This window comes from Nycticebus coucang, chromosome 10 (assembly GCF_027406575.1).
Source record: "Nycticebus coucang isolate mNycCou1 chromosome 10, mNycCou1.pri, whole genome shotgun sequence".
Taxonomy (NCBI): domain Eukaryota; kingdom Metazoa; phylum Chordata; class Mammalia; order Primates; family Lorisidae; genus Nycticebus; species Nycticebus coucang.
This window is the reverse complement of record NC_069789.1, coordinates 20,801,407-20,821,928: the sequence shown is the minus strand read 5'-3', so window position 1 is coordinate 20,821,928 and position 20,522 is coordinate 20,801,407. Positions and strand designations below refer to the sequence as shown.

Genomic DNA, 20,522 nt, shown 5'->3' with positions numbered 1-20,522 from the left:
ACTATAATAGTTTCATAAGAGGAGCTAAAGATGAAGATGAAGGAGTTAAAGGTTAATATTCACCTAATGTTGCATCAGCGTCTTGCTTACTGGAAGGGGAACTTTCGAGACAAGAAGGCAGAATAACATGAATTGGAAGATGATGAAGACAGCGTTGGAAAGGGTTGGGTGGGTGCTAAAGAATCAGGATGTGATTCTGTTGCTGGAGTAGGGGAGCTTATCACTAAAGTCAGTTTCTTTCTTTCTTTTTTTTTTTTTTGCAGTTTTTGGCTGGGGCTGGGTTTGAACCTGCCACCTCCGGCATGTGGGGCCGGTGCCCTACTCCTTTGAGCCACAGGCGCTGCCCTAAAGTCAGTTTCTTAATAAAAGGTATCTAGAGCTTGGCGCCTGTGGCTCAAGCGGCTAAGGCGCCAGCCACATACACCTGAGCTGGCGGATGCAAATCCAGCCCAGGCCCACCAAACAACAATGACGGTTGCAACCAAAAAACAGCTGGGCGTTGTGGCAAGCGCCTTATAGTCCGAGCTACTTGGGAGGCAGAGGCAGGAGAATTGTTTGAGCCCAGGAGTTGGAGGTTGCTGTGAGCTGTGATGCCATAGCACTCTACCCAGGGCGACAGCTTGAGGCTCTGTCCCAATAAAATAAAATAAAATAAAAGGTATCTAGGGTTATTTGCACAGTCTTTTTCTTTTTTCCAACCTAAGTGGGCTTGTAGTATCTGCCGTTGTCGCTAACTGCACAGTAAACTCTTGTAAATGGCTCAATGTTAAGATCTTGCTTTTCAAGCTTAGCAAATTCTGCTTCAATGAGATGAAGGTATTTGGCTAATTCTTTTGTCATAAACTTTCTTTTCTCTGAATCTTCTGATTCTTTACATTCTTGTGCTTCTATCAGCCATTTCCCTGTTTATCTATGAGATTAGCCACTAGCATAAAGATACTTCATCAACAAACTGCTTACCATTGGGTTTGTCTACATGTGTGAAAGAAACCAGTTTCTGAATTATTAATTTTAATATTTAATTATAAATGTTCCTTATGGGGATGCTTGGGAGTCATTTATAAGTATGAGATGTCATCAGTCAGGTCATCCATAATCCAGGAACTGCCTGATTGAGTCTTCCGATCCATCCAAGGGATTATACCTTTATTTATTTGGTTCTCTTTTTCTTTCTTTTGTGAGAGTTTTGTGGTTTTTCTCCTATAGATCTTGTACTTATTTTGTTATATTTATACCTAATATCTCATTAATTGTACCACTTGTAAATGGTAGTGTGTCTCTTTTTTTTTTAGAGACAGAGTCTCACTTTGTGGCCCTTGGTAGAGTGCTGTGGCGTCACAGCTCACAAGAGCAACCTCCAGCTCTTGAGCTTAGGTGATTCTCTTGCCTCAGCCCCCCGAGTAGCTGGGACTACAGGCGCCTGCTACAATGCCCGGCTATTGTTTGTTGCAGTTTTCCTGGGGGTGGGTTTGAACCTGCCACCCTTGGTATATGGGGTTAGAGCCCTACTCACTGAGCCACAGGTGCCACTGGTAGCGTGTCCTTAATTTCAAATTCCACTTGTTATTGCAAGTTTGAAGAAAAATGATTGACTTTTTATATTGATTTTGTATCTTGCAAACTTGCTCTAATGATTTATTAGTTCCAGAAAATTTTTTTGTTGATTCTTTTAGATATTCTACACAGACAATGATGTCATCTGTGAATAAAGACAGTTTTATTTCTTACTTTGCAATCAGTCTACATTTTATTCCCTTTTCCTGTCTTATTGCATTAACTTGGATTTCCAGCATGATGTTAAAAAGGAATGGGGAGGGTGGGGCCTGTGGCTCAACGGAGTAGGGCGCCAGCCCCATATGCTGGAGGTGGAGGGTGCAAACCCAGCCACGGACAAAAAAAAAAAAAAAAAAGGAATGGAGAGATGGAACATCTTTGGCTTGCCCCTGATCTTAGCAGGAAAGTTTTGGGTCTATTACCATTAAGTATGATGTTAGTTGTAGGTTTTTCATAGATATTCTTTATCAAATTGATTAAGTTTTCCTCTATTCCTAGCTTGTTGAGAGTTTTTATCATGTATGGTGAGTATTGAATTTTTTTTTTTTTTTTTTTTGGCCAGGGCTGGATTTGAACCTGCCACCTCCTGTATATGAAGCCGGCACCCTACTCCTTTGAGCCACAGGCGCTGCCCATGAGTATTGAATTTTTTCAAATGTTTTTTCTACACCTATTGAAGTGATCATATGATTTTCCCCCCTCAGCTTATTGAGTGATTATATATATGTATATATATTTAAGTATATATATTATCAAAAAGATACACATATATATATTTAAGCATAGATGCTTAAATATATATATGTGTATCTTTTTGATACAAAGTCTTACTATATTGCCCTCAGGAGAGTGCTGTAACATCACAGCTCACAGTAACCTCAAACTCTTGGGCTTAAGCAATTTCCTTGCCTCAGCCTCCCAAGTAGCTGGGACTACAGGCGCCCACCACAACACCCAGCTATTTTTTTGTTGTAGTTGTTGTCATTGTTGTTTTAGGTGGCCTGGGCTGGGTTTGAACCTGCCAGCCTGGGTGGTATGTGGCTGGCACTGTAAATACTGTGCTACAGGCGCCGAGCCAAGAGTGATTATATTAACTGATTTTTGAATGTTGAACTGGCCTTGCATATGTGGGATAAATTCCACTTAGTAATGGTGTATAATTCTTTTTACAAATAGTTGAATTTAATTTGCCAATATTTTGTCAAGGATTTTTGTATCTATGTAGATGAGAGATATTGGTCTGCAGCTTTCTTTTCTTATAATACCTTTGTCTGGTTTTGGTATTAGGGTAATACTATCCTTATAGAATGAGCTGGAAGCATTCTCTATTTTATATCTTTTGGAAGAGATTATAGAAATTTGATTTTCTCTTTTTGTTTGGTAGAATTTACCAGTGAACCTATCTGGACATTGTGATTTTTGTTTGGAATGTTATTTATAATTGATTCAATTTCTTTAATATATTTAGATATAGATTCAGATAATCTATTTTTGTGTAAATTTTGGCAGATTGTGCTTTTTAAGGAATTGGCCCATTTCAGCTGTGGCCCCTTTCAAATTTGTGGGCATGGAGTTATTTATAATATTTCTTTATTATCCTTTTAATGTCTATGGGATCTGTAGTGATGTCCCCTTGTTCATTTCTGATGTTAGCAGGTTCTTTTTTTAGAAGTCTTTTTCTGAATAGCCTGGATTTTTATTGATCTCTTGATAGAACCAGATTTTTGTTTTGTTGACTTTCTCCACTGACTCCCTGTTTTCAATTTCTGCTCTAATTTTTATCTCTTTTTCCTGAATACTTTGGAATTAATAAGTACTTTTTGGCCAGGTGTGGTGGCTCAAGCCTGTGATATCGGCACTTTGGGAGGTTAAGGTGGAAAGATTGCTTAAGGCCAGGAGTTTGAGACTAGCCTAGGCAACACAATGGGATCCTGTCTCCACAGTAAATGAATAAGTAAGTAAGTAAATAAATAAATAAATAAATAATTTCTCTTCACTTTCTGGTTTCATAAGGTGGAGTCTTAGATTATCAATTTTAGATCTTTCTCCTTTTATAATATATGCATTTAATGCTACAAATCTTCCTATATACAGTGCTTTTTTCTGCATCCCACAAAGTTTGTTAAGTGGTATTTCATTTTCACATTTTCATTTAGCTCAAAATTTATCTCTCTTCAAATTTATTTTTATATTACATTTAACTTTTTAAATTGACAGAAAATTCTATGTATTTATCACGTGCAAAATAATCTTTTGAAATATCTATAATGTATTATGGAATGGCTAAATTAGCTAGTTAATATGTACATTACTTTGTAAAATTATCATTTTTTGTGGTGAGAACATTTAAAATCTACTCTCTTTGCATTTTTCAATAACAGAATGTATTGTTGCTAACTGCCATCACCATATTGTATTATACAATAAATCTCTTTTTTTCCTCTTACCTAATAACTGAAATTTTGTTTTCTTTGACCAACATCTCTTCCTATCTCTTGAAATTTCTTCTTTCAACCATGTGTTATTTAAAAGTATGTTATTTAATCTCTAAATATTTAAAAAAATTCTAGCTATTTTTCTGTTATTGATCTTTTGTTTAATTCCAATTTAGTCTGAGAGAAGACATTGCATGATTTCTATTCTTTTGACTTTGTTAAGGTATGTTTTATGGACCAGAATGTGGTTGATCTTGAAGAATGTTCCATGTGAACTTGACAAGATTATATAACCTGCTGTTGTGGATGAAGCAGTTGTTAATATATAGAGATGTCATTTATATCCAGTTGATTGATGATGCTGTTGAGTTCCACTATGTCCTTATGATTTTATGCCTGCTGGATCTATTTCTGATGGTGGGATTTTGAAGCCTCCAACTGTAATAGAAGATTTGTCTATTTGTCCTTGCAGTGCTATCATTTTTTTTTGTGTTCTGGTGTTCTGTTATTAGGTGCATACACATTAAGAATTACTATGTTGCTGGGTGTGGTGGCTCACACCTGTAATCCTAGCACTTGGGAGGCTGAGGCAGGTGGATTTCCTTAGTTCATGGGTTTGAGACCAGCCTGAGCCAGAGAAAGACCTTGTCTCTAAAAATAGCCAGGTGTTATGGTGGGCACCGGTAGTCCCACCTACTCAGGAGGTTGAGGCAAGGTAATTCCTTGAGCCCAAGAGTTTGAGGTTGCGGTGAGCTATGATGCCAAGGCACTCTATGGAGGGTGACAAAGTGAGACTCTGCCTCAAAAAAAAAAAAAAAAAAGAATTACTATGTTCTTTTGGAGAATTGACCCTTTTATCATTATGTAATGTCTTTCTTTATGACTGATATATTTCCTTGCTTTGAGGTATGTTTTATCTGAAATTAACATAGCTACCCCCGCTTTCTTTTGATTAGTACTGGCATGATATGCTACATATCTGTCTCCATTTCTTTACTTTTAATTTATATGTATCATTATATATACATATATTTCATATTAATATGAAGGTTATGTTGTTTGCATTTTTAAGGTAAAATCCAAGTAGCAGTTGAGTCCTTCACCCAGGAAGTGTGCAACATATCCCTACATTGTACCTTTTAGGGATAAACTTACTGATCCCCACCCCCTTCTTGAATTTAATTGTGTTTTTTTCTTGTGTGGTCCTGTAGTTGTTGATCTACTAGTTTCAACATAGTATTTATTTATTTTTTTTGTAGAGACAGAGTCTCACTGTACCGCCCTCGGGTAGAGTGCCGTGACATCACACGGCTCACAGCAACCTCTAACTCTTGGGCTTACGCGATTCTCTTGCCTCAGCCTCCCGAGCAGCTGGGACTACAGGCGCCCGCCACAACGCCCGGCTATTTTTCTGTTGCAGTTTGGCCGGGGCTGGGTCTGAACCCGCCACCCTCAGCATATGGGGCCAGCGCCCTACTCACTGAGCCACAGGCGCCGCCCTCAACATAGTATTGAATACATGGAAAGCACACATGTATTCTTGAGATACTTTACTTATTAGAATGTTCTCCAAATCCATACAGGTAAATATAAAAGGTGTAAAGTCTCCACCTTTTTTATGGCTGAGCAGTATTCCATGGTATACATTTACCACAGTTTATTAATCCATTCATGAGTTGATGGACACTTGGATTGTTTCTACAACTTTGCAGTCGTGAGTTGAGCTGCAATAAACACTCAAGTGAAAATGTCCTTGTGATAAAATGACTTTTTCTTTTGCATGGATACCTAGTAATGGGATTATGGGATTGAAAGGAAGGTCTACCTTTAGCATTTTGAGGATTCTCTGTTTCTTTCTAAAGAGGCTGTATTAGTTTGCAATCCTACCAACAGAACATAAATGTTCTCTCTTTGCATCTATGCCAAAGACCTAGGCATGTGGACTATTTTCATGGAGGGTAGATAATATCTCAAAGCAGTTTTTTTCTTTTTAAAACATTTTATTTCATTGCTTATTTTTTTTTATTTTTATTTTTTGTAGAGACAGAGTCTCACTGTACCGCCCTCTGTAGAGTGCCGTGGCGTCACATGGCTCACAGCAACTTCTAACTCTTGGGCTTACGCAATTCTCCTGCCTCAGCCTCCCAAGTAGCTGGGACTACAGGCGCCCGCCACAATGCCCGGCAATTTTTTTGTTGCAGTTTGGCCGGGGCTGGGTTTGAACCCGCCACCCTCGGCATATGGGGCTGGCGCCCTGCTCACTGAGCCACAGGTGCCGCCCTTCATTGCTTATTTTTTATTTCTTTTTTTTGTTTCTTTTTTGTTGAGACAGAGTCCCACCCTATGCCCCTGAGCAGAGTGCAGTGGTGTTGTAGCTCACTGCAACCTCAGACTCGGGCTGTGGGCATCCTGCTGCCTCAGCCTCTGGAAGCTGCTGGGATTACAGGCGCTCACGGCTGAGCCCGGCTGGGTTTTTCCATTTCTTTCATGAGTCGGTTCTCACTCTACTCAGATGAGTCTCAAACTCCTGAGCTCAACCAATTCTCCCTCCTCAGCCTCCCACAGTGCTGGGATTACAGGTGTGAGCCATGGCGCCCAGTGCAAAGCAGTTTTGATTTGCATTTCTCTGATGATTAGGGATGATGAGCATTTTTTCATGTGTTTGTTGGCTATTTGTCTCTCCTTTGGGTAAAGATTCTGTTCATGTTTTCTTGCCTACTGATTAATTGGGTTGTTTGCTCTTTTCTTGTTATTTGCTTGAGTTCTCTGTAGATTCTGGTTATTAGCCTTTTGAGAATATCTTCTGTCATTCTGAAGGTTGTCTATTTGCTTTGTTGATTGTGTTCTAAGCTATGCAGAAATTTTAATTTGATCAGATCCCATTTATTTATTATTGTTGCTGCCATTGCTAATGGTATTTTGTTTATAATTTTTTCCCCCAGGGCTGATATTATAAAGAATTTAAAAATAGGGAATGCTTCATGACTTTACATGTTGTTTTTTGTTCAGGGGCCATGTTAATCTTTTCTGTAGTGTTCCTATTTTGGTATATGTGCTGCCAAAGCGAGCACTATCATTATATTTTTTAAGTGGGTTTCTTGTAGACAACATATAGTTGAGTCTTATTATTTGGTCTACCCTTATAATCTGTGTTTTCCACTACATGTATTTAGATCACTGATGCTTAAAGTGATTATAGAAATAGTTAGGTTAATATCTACCATATTTGTTATTCTTTTCTACTCAGTCTTGTTCTTTGTTCCTATTTTTGTTTTCCCCCTTTTTCCTTCCTTTTGTGATTTTAATTGAGCATTTTCTCTAATTTCTTAACATATCAGTTATACTTCTTTTTAAAACTTTTTAGTGGTTTCCTTAGAATTTATATTGTATATTTACAACTAATCCAAGTCTACTAAACAACACTATAGCACTTCATAGGTAGTGTTCCCTCCCCATTTCTATATCAAAGCCATAATCTCTTATGTGATGCTATTTACAGATGGAAGCCTTTGACAGGTAATTCTCTCTCTCTCTCTCTCTCTCTATATATATATATATATATATATATGTTTTTTTTGTTTTTTTTTTTGAGACAGAGCCTCAAGCTTTTGCCCTGGGTAGAGTGCTGTGGCATCACAGCTCACAGCAACCTGGGCTTAAGCGATTCTCCTGCCTCCACTTCCCAAGTAGCTGGGACTACAGGTGCCCACCACAATGCCTGACTATTTTTTTTGGTTGCAGCCGTCATTGTTGTTTGGTGGGCCTGGGCTGGATTTGAACCTGCCAGCATAGGTGTATGTGGCTGGCGCCTTAGCTGCTTGAACCACAGGTGCTGAGCCATGACAGGTAATTCAAATTAGATTTTGGTGGAGTCTGGGTCTGAAGTTATTAGTGTGCTTATAAGAAAAGACAACATAGGCTTGGTGCCTGTAGCTCAGCAGCTAGGGTGCTGGCCACATAGCACTAGGGCTGGTGGGTTCGAACCCAGCTCAGGCCTGCCAAAACAACAATGACAACAACAAAATAGCCGTGTGTTGTTGCGGATGCCTGTATTCCCAGCTACTTGGGAGGCTGAGGCAAGAGAATTGCTTAAGCCCAAGAGTGTGAGGTAGCTGTGAGCTGTGATGCTACGGCACTCTACTAAGGGTGACATAGTGAGACTCTGTCTAAAAAAAGAAAAACCAAAAAAAAAAAACACAACAAAAAACCAGGCAACACAGAGCTTTCTTTTGTTTTCTTTGTCATGTGAGGATATGTGCAAGCCAGGAAGACAGTCCTCACCAGAACCTAATCATATTTTTACCCTGATCTTCGACTTCCAGCCTCCAGAACTGTGAGAAAGTCAATTCTATTATTTAAGTTTCAGTTATGGTAGCTAGCACTAGCTGAGACAATAAGTACACACAAGCACATATGTATGTGAGTACACGGCGCCTGTGGCTCAAGGAGTAGGGCACCGGTTCCATATGCTGGAGGTGGCGGGTTCAAACCCAGCCCCGGCCAAAAAAAAATAATAATAAAAAAAAATAAGAAGAATAGAATTTTTAATTTATCTTTACTTATTCCTTCTTCAATTATCTTCTTTTTTTAAATGTAAATCCAAGTGTTTGACTATATTATTTTCCTTTTCTCTGAAGAAGTCGTAACATTTCTTGCAAGTCAAGTCTACTGGTAGGAAATTTGCTCAAGTTTTGTTTTCTGGATAAGTCTTCATTTCACCTTCATTTTTGAAAGGTAGTTTCACAGGGCACAGACTTCTAGATTGATTTTTTTTCTTTTAACACATTAAATATTTCATTCCAATCTCTTTTTCCTTAGACGGTTCTGAGGAGAAGTTGGATGTAATTCCCTTACCTTTGGATCTTTGGATTCTTTCAGGATTTTTTTCCTTATGTTGCTCTTCTGCAGTTTGAATACAATATACTAGGTGTAGCATTTTTTTTTTTTTAAATTTGTCCTCCTTGGTATTCTGAGAGCTTCCTGGATCTGTGGTTTAGTGTGTGACATTAATTTGGGGGAATTCTCAAATAATTATTACTTTAAATATTTCTTTTATTCCTTTCTCTATTTCTTTTCCTTCTGGCATTCCTCTTAGGTGTATGTTGTACTTTTGCAGTAGTACTATAGTTCTTGGATAATCTGTTCTATTTTTTTAGCCTTTATTTCTCTTTGATTTTCATTTTGGAAGTTTCTATTATCATATCTTCAAGTTCAGAGACTTTTTCCTCAGTTGTATCCAGTCTACAATTGAGTCCATCAAAACCCTTGTTCTTTCTGTTACAGTATTTTTTTTTATCTCTAGCATTTTTTTTTTGCTTAGAATACCTACCTTTGCTTGCATTGTTCACCTGTTCTCACATGTTATTTACTTTACCCATTAAATCCCTTAGGATATTAATTATAACTGTTTTAAATTCCTGGTCTGATCATTCCAACATCCCTGTCATATCTGAGTCTGGTTGTGATGCTGGCTCTGCCTCTGCAAATTGTGCAGTTATATTTTTTCTTGACAGCTGGACATGAGCTGTAGTAGATAGGCCTTTACATAGAAGTAGTACGGTGTAATGTGTAGGGGTGGGAGAAGGCATAGTCCTATAATTAGGTCTCGGTTTTTTAATGAGCCTTTGTCTCTGGGCTGCAACCTTTACAAGTGCCTTGTACTCTCCCTCCTCCCCTTTGGTGGACAGGCTGGCTAGAAAGGGCCAGGGTTGAGTATTTCCCTTTCCCCAATGTAGGAGGTTAGGGTAGGATGGATTTGGGTATTTCCATTCACCCAGCTCAGTTAGGTTTTGAAAAAAATCCCAGTAGCTTAGGGTCTGACAAAATAGTTTCTCTTGAGGGCAGGCCTTGTTAAGAACAGAATGCTCTGGCATATTTAAAAATGGCTTCCTTTTCTCTCCCTTTGCTGTGAGTGGATTTTTCTCTGATATGAAATGTGATAACCTGATCAAGCCCACAGAGGTTAAAGTCACAGAAGTATTGGTCTCCCTGATTACTAGGTCCCCTGGACTTTTAAACTCTCATACTAGTCCCCACTGTGTCTCTAGATATTTGTCAGTATAATTTAGATTTTTCTATTCTGGTTCTTGTGGAATTATCTGCTCATGGGTTTCTGCTTTTTTAAGTTTTGATTTTCTGTATCTGCTTATGTGTCTTAACTTTGAAGATAATGGTTTGCCATATGACCTCACTTCTCTGATGGATTTGAGAAGAGTTGTTGATTTTTCGGTTTGTTCAGATTTTTACTTGTTGTTAAGTTGAACTGACAACTTCTTCTTTTTTTTTTTTTTTGTAGAGACAGAGTCTCACTTTATGGCCCTCGGTAGAGTGCCGTGGCCTCACACAGCTCACAGCAACCTCCAACTCCTGGGCTTAAGCGATTCTCTTGCCTCAGCCTCCCAAGTAGCTGGGACTACAGGCACCCGCCACAATGCCCGGCTACTTTTTGGTTGCAGTTTGGCCGGGGCCGGGTGACAACTTCTAATTAGGCTCCTTAAATGCCGGATGGGAAACTGGAATGATTGGGAAATTTTAAATAGGTCTCTTTTATCAGGCTAAGGAAATCTCTTTTAGTCTTGGTTTGTTAAAGGTGTTATTCTTTTAAAAAAATCACAAATGAGTGTGGAATTTTATAAAGTGCCTTTTCTGCATCTGTGGAGATGATGACAATAATTTTCTCCTTTAATCATTAATTGAATGAAGGACATCAGTGGATTTAAAAAATATAAGACCATTCTTTTTTTAAATTTATTTTTATTTTTAATTTCAGCTTGCTTGTTCATTCTTTTTCATTTGAAGTACTCTTTTTTTTTTTGTTTGTTTTCTTCTTCCTCCAGCCATGCTCTGTCCCATTGCCTCCCCAGTAGCTGGGATTACAGACGCCCATCACAACGTCTGGCTGTTTTTGATGTTAGTAGAGATGGGATCTTACTCTGGCTCACTGCTGCTCGTACTGGTCTCGAACCTCTGAGCTCAGGCAATCCACCTGCCTTGGCCTCCCACCGAGCTGGGACTACAGGCGTGAGCCACCATGCCCGGACTATCAAACCATTCTTGAATGCCTGAGATGAACTTAACCTTGTGGTTGTTAACCCTTGTGGGTTGTTTTGTTTTTTAAAATATGCTGTTGGATTTGGTTTTCTAATATTTGTTTACAATTTTTTGAATATTTAGCCTGTGAATTAAATGAACTTAGAATTTTAAACTCTCAAATTGTCCCCGTTTAGGTTTTAGTGTCAAAATTATATTAGATTTGTGATTTTAAAGTTTTTGAGTTGTCCTTTTTCTATTCCTTTGTAAATTTTTGAAAAGGTTTCTTTGTTCCTTCAATTTTATTAGACCTCTCCTAGAATGCTTAGCCTAGTGTTCTTTTTGCTAGAAGATTTACACTACTGTCAATATTTTTCATGCTTCTTTTTGTTTTATAATTAGTTTTAGTAATTTTTTAGGGATGTATTAATTTTATCTAAATTTTCAACTTTATTAGCATAAAGTTGTTGAAGTACTCTCTTGTCCTTTCAATCTCTGTTGTATTTGTAGTTATATATTTTTATTTGTGTTATTGTTTGTATACTTTTTTCTTGATCATTATCTTAGTTATCCTTTTTAGAGTTATTAAAAATATTTTAAACTTTTCTTATATATATCTACATATATTGAAAAGGTTATCAGAAAATATTATACTTTTTACTTTCAACCACCAGTATGTTTTAAGGAGCTCAACAGGAGAAGAATAGTTTAATATATTTACCCAGATATTGACCATTTCTGTTTCTCATCTTTCATTTCTGATGTTCCAACTTCTTTTTTTTTTTATTTTGTGACAGAGTCTCAAGCTGCTGCCCTTGGTAGAGTGCTATGGTGTCATAGCTCACAGCAACCTCAAACTCTTGGGCTTAAGTGATTTTCTTGCCTCAGCCTCCCAAGTAGCTGGGATTACAGGCACCCACCACAATGCCTGGCTATTTTTTTTGTTATGGTTGTCATTTTTGTTTGGCAGGCCTGGGCTGGATTCAAACCCACCAGCACCAGTGTATGTGGCTGGTGCCCTAGCTGCTGAGCTACAGGTGCTGAGCTTTTTCTTTTTTTTTGAGACAGAGTCTTACTTTGTTACCCTAGTAGAGTACTATGGTGTCATAGCTCACAGCAACCTCAAATTCTTGGGCTCAAGCAATCCTCTTGTCTCAGTTTTTTCATTTTTAGTAGAGATGGGGTCTCATTCTTGCTCAGGCTGCTCTTGAACTCCTGAGCCCTAGCAATTACCCTCCCCCTTGGCCTCCCAGAATGCTAGAATTACAGGCATGAGCCACCACACCTGGCCTCAAATTTCTTCATATATCATTTTCCTACTGTCTGGAGAACTGTCTAGCAATTCTTTTAGAGCAGATCCACTGGAAATGAATCTTAGTTTTCCTTCAATTGAGAATATATTTATTTCACATTCCTTCTAAAGAATACTCTTGCTGGGTATAAAATTCTGGGTTGACAGCTTTTTCCTCCAGCATGTAAAAAACATGCCATTTCCTTTTAGCCTTCATAGTTTCTAATAAGAAATCCATAGTCATTTCTATTTTTCTTTGTCTATAGGCAATGCAACACTTTGACTGTTTTAGAGATTTTTTTTTCTTTGTCTTTGGTTTTCAGAAGTTTGATTTTGATGTGTCTTGGTATTGGTTTCTTTGAGTATACTCTGAGGTTTTCTGAGCTTCTGAATCTCTAAATTTATATCTTTTGCCAAATTTGGGAGTTTATATATAACTTTATAGTGCCTGTCACCTATCTCTTCAAAATCACTTCAGTGCTTTCTTATTCCCTAGGGCTCACCTTTCTGGTCTTCTGGCCAGGAATATGTGCTTCCATTCCCCTACTCTGCCATCTACCTACTGTGAGTGCATCCATGTCTGGGGCAAGGAAGCAGGAGGACGAGAGAGGGGAAAAGGTAATTTGCTTCCAGTTCATAGTAATCCGATTTCTTGTTTTTTCACTCATTCTGGCTGCTGCTATTTACATTTTAGAGTTCTCAACTTCTCTGTGCATTCCATTCGGGCATTCAGTGGGAGAGACAGTGTGGATGGAATGTGCTTACTTGATCTTACCTAGAACTGGAAATTTAGAGCAAGTCTTTGTAAACAAAATTCTCAGTTGAGGGTTTTTGGGATTACCAAATTCCTAACTTGGGTTATTTTGGGCCACCAAGGTAGGTTAGAACTACAAACCCACATGGGAGCTGGCTTGAGGTTATAGTTTCTCAGGGTAAGTTTTTTTCCCTTCTATGCCAAGGCTCAAGACAGGAAATCTTTGTTGTTGTTGTTGCAGTTTGGCTGGGGCCGGGTTTGAACCTGACACCCTCGCTATATGGGGCCGGTGCCCTACTCACTGAGCCACAGGTGCCACCCTCAAGACAGGAAATCTTTGCAGTTGCTGGTCTAGTTCACCTTTACCCTACTAATAGCATGCCAGCTTCACAGGGATGTTTTCTTATTAGACTTGTCTCCTGTTTCCTGTATTTCTCAAGTTACGGAGCTTGGCCAATTCCTCATGGCTCGGAGCTTGGCCAATTCCTCATGGCTCGGCACCTGTAGCATGGTGGTTACAGTGTCAGCCACATATATTGAGGCTGGTGGGTTCAAACCCAGCCTGGGCCACCTAAGCAACAATGACAACTGCAACAGAAAAATAGCTGGCTATTGTTGTGGATGCCTGTAGTCCCAGCTACTTGGGAGGCTGAGGCAAGAGAATTGCTTAAGCCCAAGAGTTTGAAGTTGCTGTGAGCTGTGACACCACGGCACTCTACCAAGGGCCACATAGTGACACTCTGTCTCAACAACAACAAGAAGAAAAATGTCCTCATGGTAAAAGTTGACTCTGATGTTCTCTAGTTTATGGTCTTTACTTAGATCTCTTTGGGTTCCTGACTTGCTTAGCATTGCCCTCTAGTCCTTAGTTTCTTGATTCTCTTAAAAAAATTATTGTTTAAAAAATATTTTATTCAATATTTTGGGCTGTTTTCAGTAATTGGGCTGATGAGCTTTGTCAGTCTACCATGCTTCTGGAAACAGAAGTTTCTAGAAACATGTTTTGAGTTTCTAATTATGCTCATTACTGATCTTGTGAAAGATAACTTCATGGACGTGTGCTGCTTTCCTTAAGAGATTTCTCATTTCTATAAATTTAGTTTATCTTATTTAAAATAGCATTTGGAGGTGATAATGAAATAAACAGTACTTTTTAGACTTTATTCATATTCATAGTTGTATTTATCTATACAAATTTGGCCCACCCTGAATGCCTAATATACAAGTGAAATAAGAGATGTACTTTAAGAATGGTAATGCAGAGACAGGAGCAGGAGGCGGAGCAAGATGGCAGCCAAGTAACAGCTTCCTTGCATCTGGGCACCGTGAGTCTGGGGAGATAGGACTCCAGGCATCTCTGGCTGGTGGGATCTGCCTGTCATCACCACTGAGAGGATACAGGGAGTCAGCGAGAGACTTCTGGACCCCAAGAGGAGGACTAAAATAGTGGAGAACCGGCAAGTGGTCGCGTGTGTTCAATCCGTCTAAACCCGCCTGCAACTGTAAGTTCAGTAGCAGCCAGACTGCAAACCAGAAAGGCCTTACCTGTGATCTGTTTTGGTGTCTTTGGACTTGCCACTCAGCTGAACTGCCTTGGGGAGAGCCTGAGCGGGAGTGCAGAGAACTTTGGCCTTTGTCTAGGGCCCCAGTCTGAGCCGCTGAGCCAGACGGAGCTAATAGTGTTTGGCTCTGGGTCACAGGCAGCCATTGTGAGCGATCTGCCCCGGCAAGCTCCGCCCTCAGGGTCGCAGAGCTGGAATTGGGTGGGAGCTGGTAACCCAGCGATCAAGTAGCCTAAGGGCGGGGTCTGAGCCGCCTTGCAACCCTAGCCCTCGGGGGCAGAGGGAGACCAGTTTTGGCACACAGGGTAAGTGGATAGCCACTTCAGCAGTGATTCCAGTGACAAGCACTTCCCTGGGAAAGCTTCTGCTCAGCAAGTGAACAAGCGCAAAGTGCCTTTTAAGTGGGCTGAAGAGAGATTTAGGGTGTCTACCTGCTGGGGTTTGAGAAACTAGCAGCCTCCAGTCGTATCAGAACTGTGATTAACATCTCATACCCCAGAAGACCACGTGTTGCCCAGATAATATTCAATAACATATACATACTGCTTTGTTTTTGGTTGTGTTTTTTTTTTGGTTTGGTTGTTCTTTTTGTTTATTTTGATGTTGTTGATTGTTGTTTTGTTTTTTAAGTTCAACCTTTTCCATACAGATCCTTTTTCTTTCTCAATTTTTCTAGTTTAATTATAATTTCCCATTGCTGCCCATTTAAATAATTAGAACTTCATTTTTGTTAGTGTTTCTACCACTATTATTTGGTTTTTCCAGCCAATTTTATCCTGTAAAGTTTTCTGTTTGCTTGTTTTGGTTTGATTTATAGCATTTTTGTCTTTCTTCTCTACTTGGTGGAGGTGGGTACTGACCTCAAGGTTAGCAAAGAGCTGCTGACCTCAAGGGAACCACCCAACTGGGCACCCCCAGAAGGTGGTTTTTTTTTTAAGGTTGTATCAAAGTACCCTACTGTACACCTATATTGCTCTGTCTCCCTCTTTCTGTGCCTCTCTTCTTTTTGTCAATATTCCTTTTACCCACCCCCTCTCCTTTGTCTATTTTTCTTTTTTTTTTTTTTCTTATCACTCGGTCCTCCTTTCTTTCATCCCTTTTTTGCTCTTCAACCTTCTCACCCTTCTGGTCCTGTAACCCTTAGTCCACAGGCACGAGAACTTAAAGAGCAAGAGGAAGTGAAAGGAAAATTAGGGCAAGGAAACAGATAAAAGAAATCACCCATGAGGAAGAATCAGCAGAAAACTCCAGGCAACATGAAGAACCAGTCCAGAACAACCCCGCCAAGGGACCATGAGATAGCTACTGCAGAGGATTCCACCTATACAGAAATGTTAGGAATGACAGAAAGGGAATTTAGAATACACATGTTGAAAACAATGAAAGAAATGATGGAAACAATGAAGGAAACTGCTAATAAAGTGGAAAATAACCAAAAGGAAATCCAAAAACAGAATCAAATAAGAGATGAACGATATGAAGAATATAAAAAGGATATAGCAGAGCTGAAGGAAATGAAACAGTCAATCAGGGAACTTAAAGATGCAATGGAAAGTATCAGCAACAGGTTAGACCATGCAGAAGAAAGAATTTCAGAGGTAGAAGACAAAGTTTTTGAGATAACTCAGATAGTAAAAGAGGCAGAAAAGAACAGAGAGAAAGCAGAACGTTCACTGTCAGAATTATGGGACTTTATGAAGTGCTCCAACATACGAGTTATAGGAATTCCAGAAGGGGAAGAAGAATGCCCCAGAGGAATGGAAGCCATACTAGAGAATATTATAAAAGAAAATTTCCCAAACATCACCAAAGATTCTGACACACTGCTTTCAGAGGGCTATCGGACCCCGGGTCGCCTCAACTCTAACCGAGCTTCTCCAAGACACATTGTGATGAACCTGTCCAAAGTCAAGACAAAAGAAAAGATTCTGCAAGCTGCCAGGAGTAAGCGCCAGTTGACCGACAGGGGCAAATCCATCAGAGTGACCGCAGACTTCTCTAATGAAACTTTCCAAGCAAGAAGACAATGGTCATCTACCTTTAATCTACTTAAACAGAACAATTTCCAGCCCAGAATTCGGTACCCTGCTAAGCTAAGCTTCAAAATTGACGGAGAAATCAAATCATTTACAGATATACAAACATTGAGGAAATTCGCCACAACAAGACCAGCTCTACAGGAAATACTTCAACCTGTTCTGCACACTGACCACCACAATGGATCAGCAGCAAAGTAAGATCTCGGAAATTAAAGGACAAAACCTAACCTCCACACTGATGCAAAAGATAAAACTAAGCAATGGACTCTCACAAAATAAGACGAATAGAATACTACCACACTTATCAATTATGTCAATAAATGTTAATGGCTTGAATTCCCCACTGAAGAGACATAGATTGGTTGACTGGATTAAAAAACACAAGCCATCCATTTGCTGTCTGCAAGAAACACACCTGGCTTCAAAAGACAAAGCTCCGAGTCAAGGGTTGGAAGACAATTTTTCAGGCAAATGGAATTCAGAAGAAAAGAGGAGTTGCAATCTTGTTTTCAGATACATGTGGATTTAAAGCAACTAAAGTCAAAAAAGACAAAGATGGTCACTTTATATTGGTCAAGGGAAAAATACAACAAGAAGACATTTCAATTCTAAATATCTATGCACCCAATTTAAATGCTCCCAGATTCTTGAAACAGACCTTACTCAGTCTGAGCAATATGATATCTGATAATACCATAATAACAGGGGGGAGGGGAGACAAGATGGCGGACTGAAGCCAGCTTTCAACAAAGGCTCCCGTCCAGAAGGAGAGTTAAGGGACAGGAATTTAGTAAGTATCCTGGTGGACTTGAGCCTCACCAAGAGAGAAGGCTGAAGAACGCACATCAACACCGCTGAGGCAAGTTGTGATCACAAGGACGCAAACAAAAGCTGAGACTTCAAGCCAGAGTAGAAGTTGCAATAGGATCGAACAGAAACCAGCTGAAAACAAGACAGAACCACTTTGCTCCACCACACCAGACAGGGCCCCAGTTTCTCAGGCCACAACACTGTACGGGCCCTCGATAAAACCCCAGGGGAAAAACCAAAGGGAGTAAACCATGGGGCGGAATCAGCGGAAAAACTCTGGTAACATGAATAACCAGAATAGATCAACCCCCCCAAGAAAAGATACGGCAGATGTGATTGAAGATCCCATTCATAAACAACTGGCTGAGATGTCAGAAGTCGAATTCAGAATTTGGTTTGCAGACAAGATTAATAAAATGGAATTAGGAATTCGAGGAGAAATTCAAAAACTGTCTCAAGAATTTAACGAATTTAAAGACAAAACCACCAAAGACTTAGACACACTGAAACAAGAACTTACAGCCCTCAAAGATATGAAAAATACAGTAGAATCCCTCAGTAACAGAATGGAGCAAGCAGAAGAAAGGATTTCTGACATTGAAGATAAAGTCTTCGAATGCTCCCAATCTCTCAAAGAGGAAGAGAAATGGAGAGCAAAAACGGATCACTCACTCAGAGAGCTCTCAGATAATTCGAAAAAAAATAACATAAGGGTTATAGGAATTTCGGAGGCTGATGACGTGGCAGCCAAGGGCACAGAGGCCCTTCTACATGAAATTATGAAAGAAAATTTTCCAGACATGCCTAGAGAATCTGAAATTCAGATAGCAGACAGCTTCAGAACCCCAGCACGATTCAACCCCAAAAAGCCATCTCCCAGACATATCATAATTAGCTTCACTAAAGTTAACATGAAAGAGAAGATTCTCAAAGCAGCCCGGCGAAAGAAAACTATAACGTACAAAGGTAAGAATATTAGAATAACTGCAGATCTCTCTGCTGAAACTTTTCAAGCAAGAAGAGGCTGGTCATCAACTTTTAATCTCCTAAAGCAAAAAAACTTTCAACCCAGGATCTTGTATCCAGCTAAACTGAGTTTCATCTATGATGGAGAAATTAAATACTTCAATGACATTCATATGTTGAAAAAATTTGCCATAAGTAAACCAGCTCTTCAGGATGTTCTCAGACCTATCCTCCACAATGACCAACCCAATCCTATACCACAAAAGTAAACTCACTCAGAAACTTCGGATCAAACTCCAACTTCCACACTGGCGAAAGGATTAAAAATGTCCACTGGACCTTTGAAAAACTCGATACCCAAAATTCCACCAGACTTATCCTTACTCTCCATCAATGTGAATGGCTTAAACTGTCCTCTAAAGAGGCATAGGTTAGCTGACTGGATACAAAAACTTAAGCCAGATATTTGTTGCATACAAGAGTCACATCTCAACTTAAAAGACAAATACAGACTCAGGGTGAAAGGATGGTCATCCATATTTCAGGCAAATGGTAATCAGAAAAAAGCAGGTGTTGCAATTTTATTTGCAGATACAGTAGGCTTTAAACCATCAAAAGTAAGGAAGGACAAGAATGGTCACTTCATATTTGTTAAGGGTAATACTCAATATGACGAGATCTCAATTATTAATATCTATGCACCCAACCAGAATGCACCTCAATTTATAAGAGAAACTCTAACAGACATGAGTAACTTGATTTCCTCCAGCTCCATAATCGTTGGCGATTTCAACACTCCCTTGGCAGTGTTGGATCGATCCTCCAGAAAGAAGCTGAGCAAAGAAATCTTAGATTTAAACCTAACCATCCAGTATTTAGATTTAGCAGACATCTACAGAACATTTCATCCCAACAAAACTGACTACACATACTTCTCATCAGCCCACGGAACTTACTCCAAAATTGATCACATTTTAGGTCACAAGTCTAACCTCAGTCAATTTAAAGGAATAGAAATTATTCCATGCATCTTCTCGGACCATCATGGAATAAAACTTGAATTGAGTAACAACAGGAATCTGCATACCCATACAAAAACATGGAAGTTAAATAACCTTATGCTGAATGATAGCTGGGTCAGAGATGAGATTAAGAAAGAAATCACCAATTTTTTGGAACAAAATGACAATGAAGACACAAGCTATCAGAACCTCTGGGACACTGCAAAGGCAGTTCTAAGAGGGAAATTTATAGCACTGCAAGCCTTCCTCAAGAGAACGGAAAGAGAGGAAGTTAACAACTTAATGGGACATCTCACGCAACTGGAAAAGGAAGAACATTCCAACCCCAAACCCAGTAGAAGAAAAGAAATAACCAAAATTAGAGCAGAATTAAATGAAATTGAAAACAAAAGAATAATACAACAGATCAATAAATCAAAAAGCTGGTTTTTTGAAAAGGTCAATAAAATAGATAAACCTCTGGCCAACCTAATCAGGAAAAAAAGAGTAAAATCTCTAATATCATCAATCAGAAACAACAAAGACAAAATAACCACAGACTCATCAGAAATCCAAAAAATCCTTAATGAATATTACAAGAAACTTTATTCTCAGAAATATGAAAATCTGAAGGAAATAGACCGATACTTGGAAGCACGCTACCTTCCAAGACTTAACCAGAATCAAGTGGAAATGTTGAACAGACCATATCAAGTTCAGAAATAGCATCAACTATACAAAACCTACCTAAAAAGAAAAGCCCGGGACCAGATGGTTTCACGTCAGAATTCTACCAAACCTTTAAAGAGGAATTAGTACCTATATTACTCAACCTGTTCCAAAATGTAGAAAAAGAAGGAAGACTACCCAACACGTTCTATGAAGCAAATATCACCCTGATCCCCAAACCAGGAAAAGACCCAACAAGAAAAGAAAATTATAGACCAATATCACTAATGAATATAGATGCAAAAATATTCAACAAGATCCTAACAAACAGAATCCAGCAACACATCAAACAAATTATACATCATGACCAAGTTGGTTTTATCCCAGGGTCTCAAGGCTGGTTCAATATACG

The 20,522-nt window shown here is 39.1% G+C and overlaps 1 non-coding gene across 1 annotated transcript; it reads right to left on the bottom strand.

The window, feature by feature from the left end:
- Positions 1-6,952: 6,952 nt before the first annotated feature.
- LOC128597909 (U6 spliceosomal RNA) lies at positions 6,953-7,060 on the bottom strand. Its single transcript, XR_008383457.1, has one exon. It is a non-coding gene; the product is annotated as a U6 spliceosomal RNA (small nuclear RNA).
- Between the last annotated feature and the right edge of the window lie 13,462 nt (positions 7,061-20,522).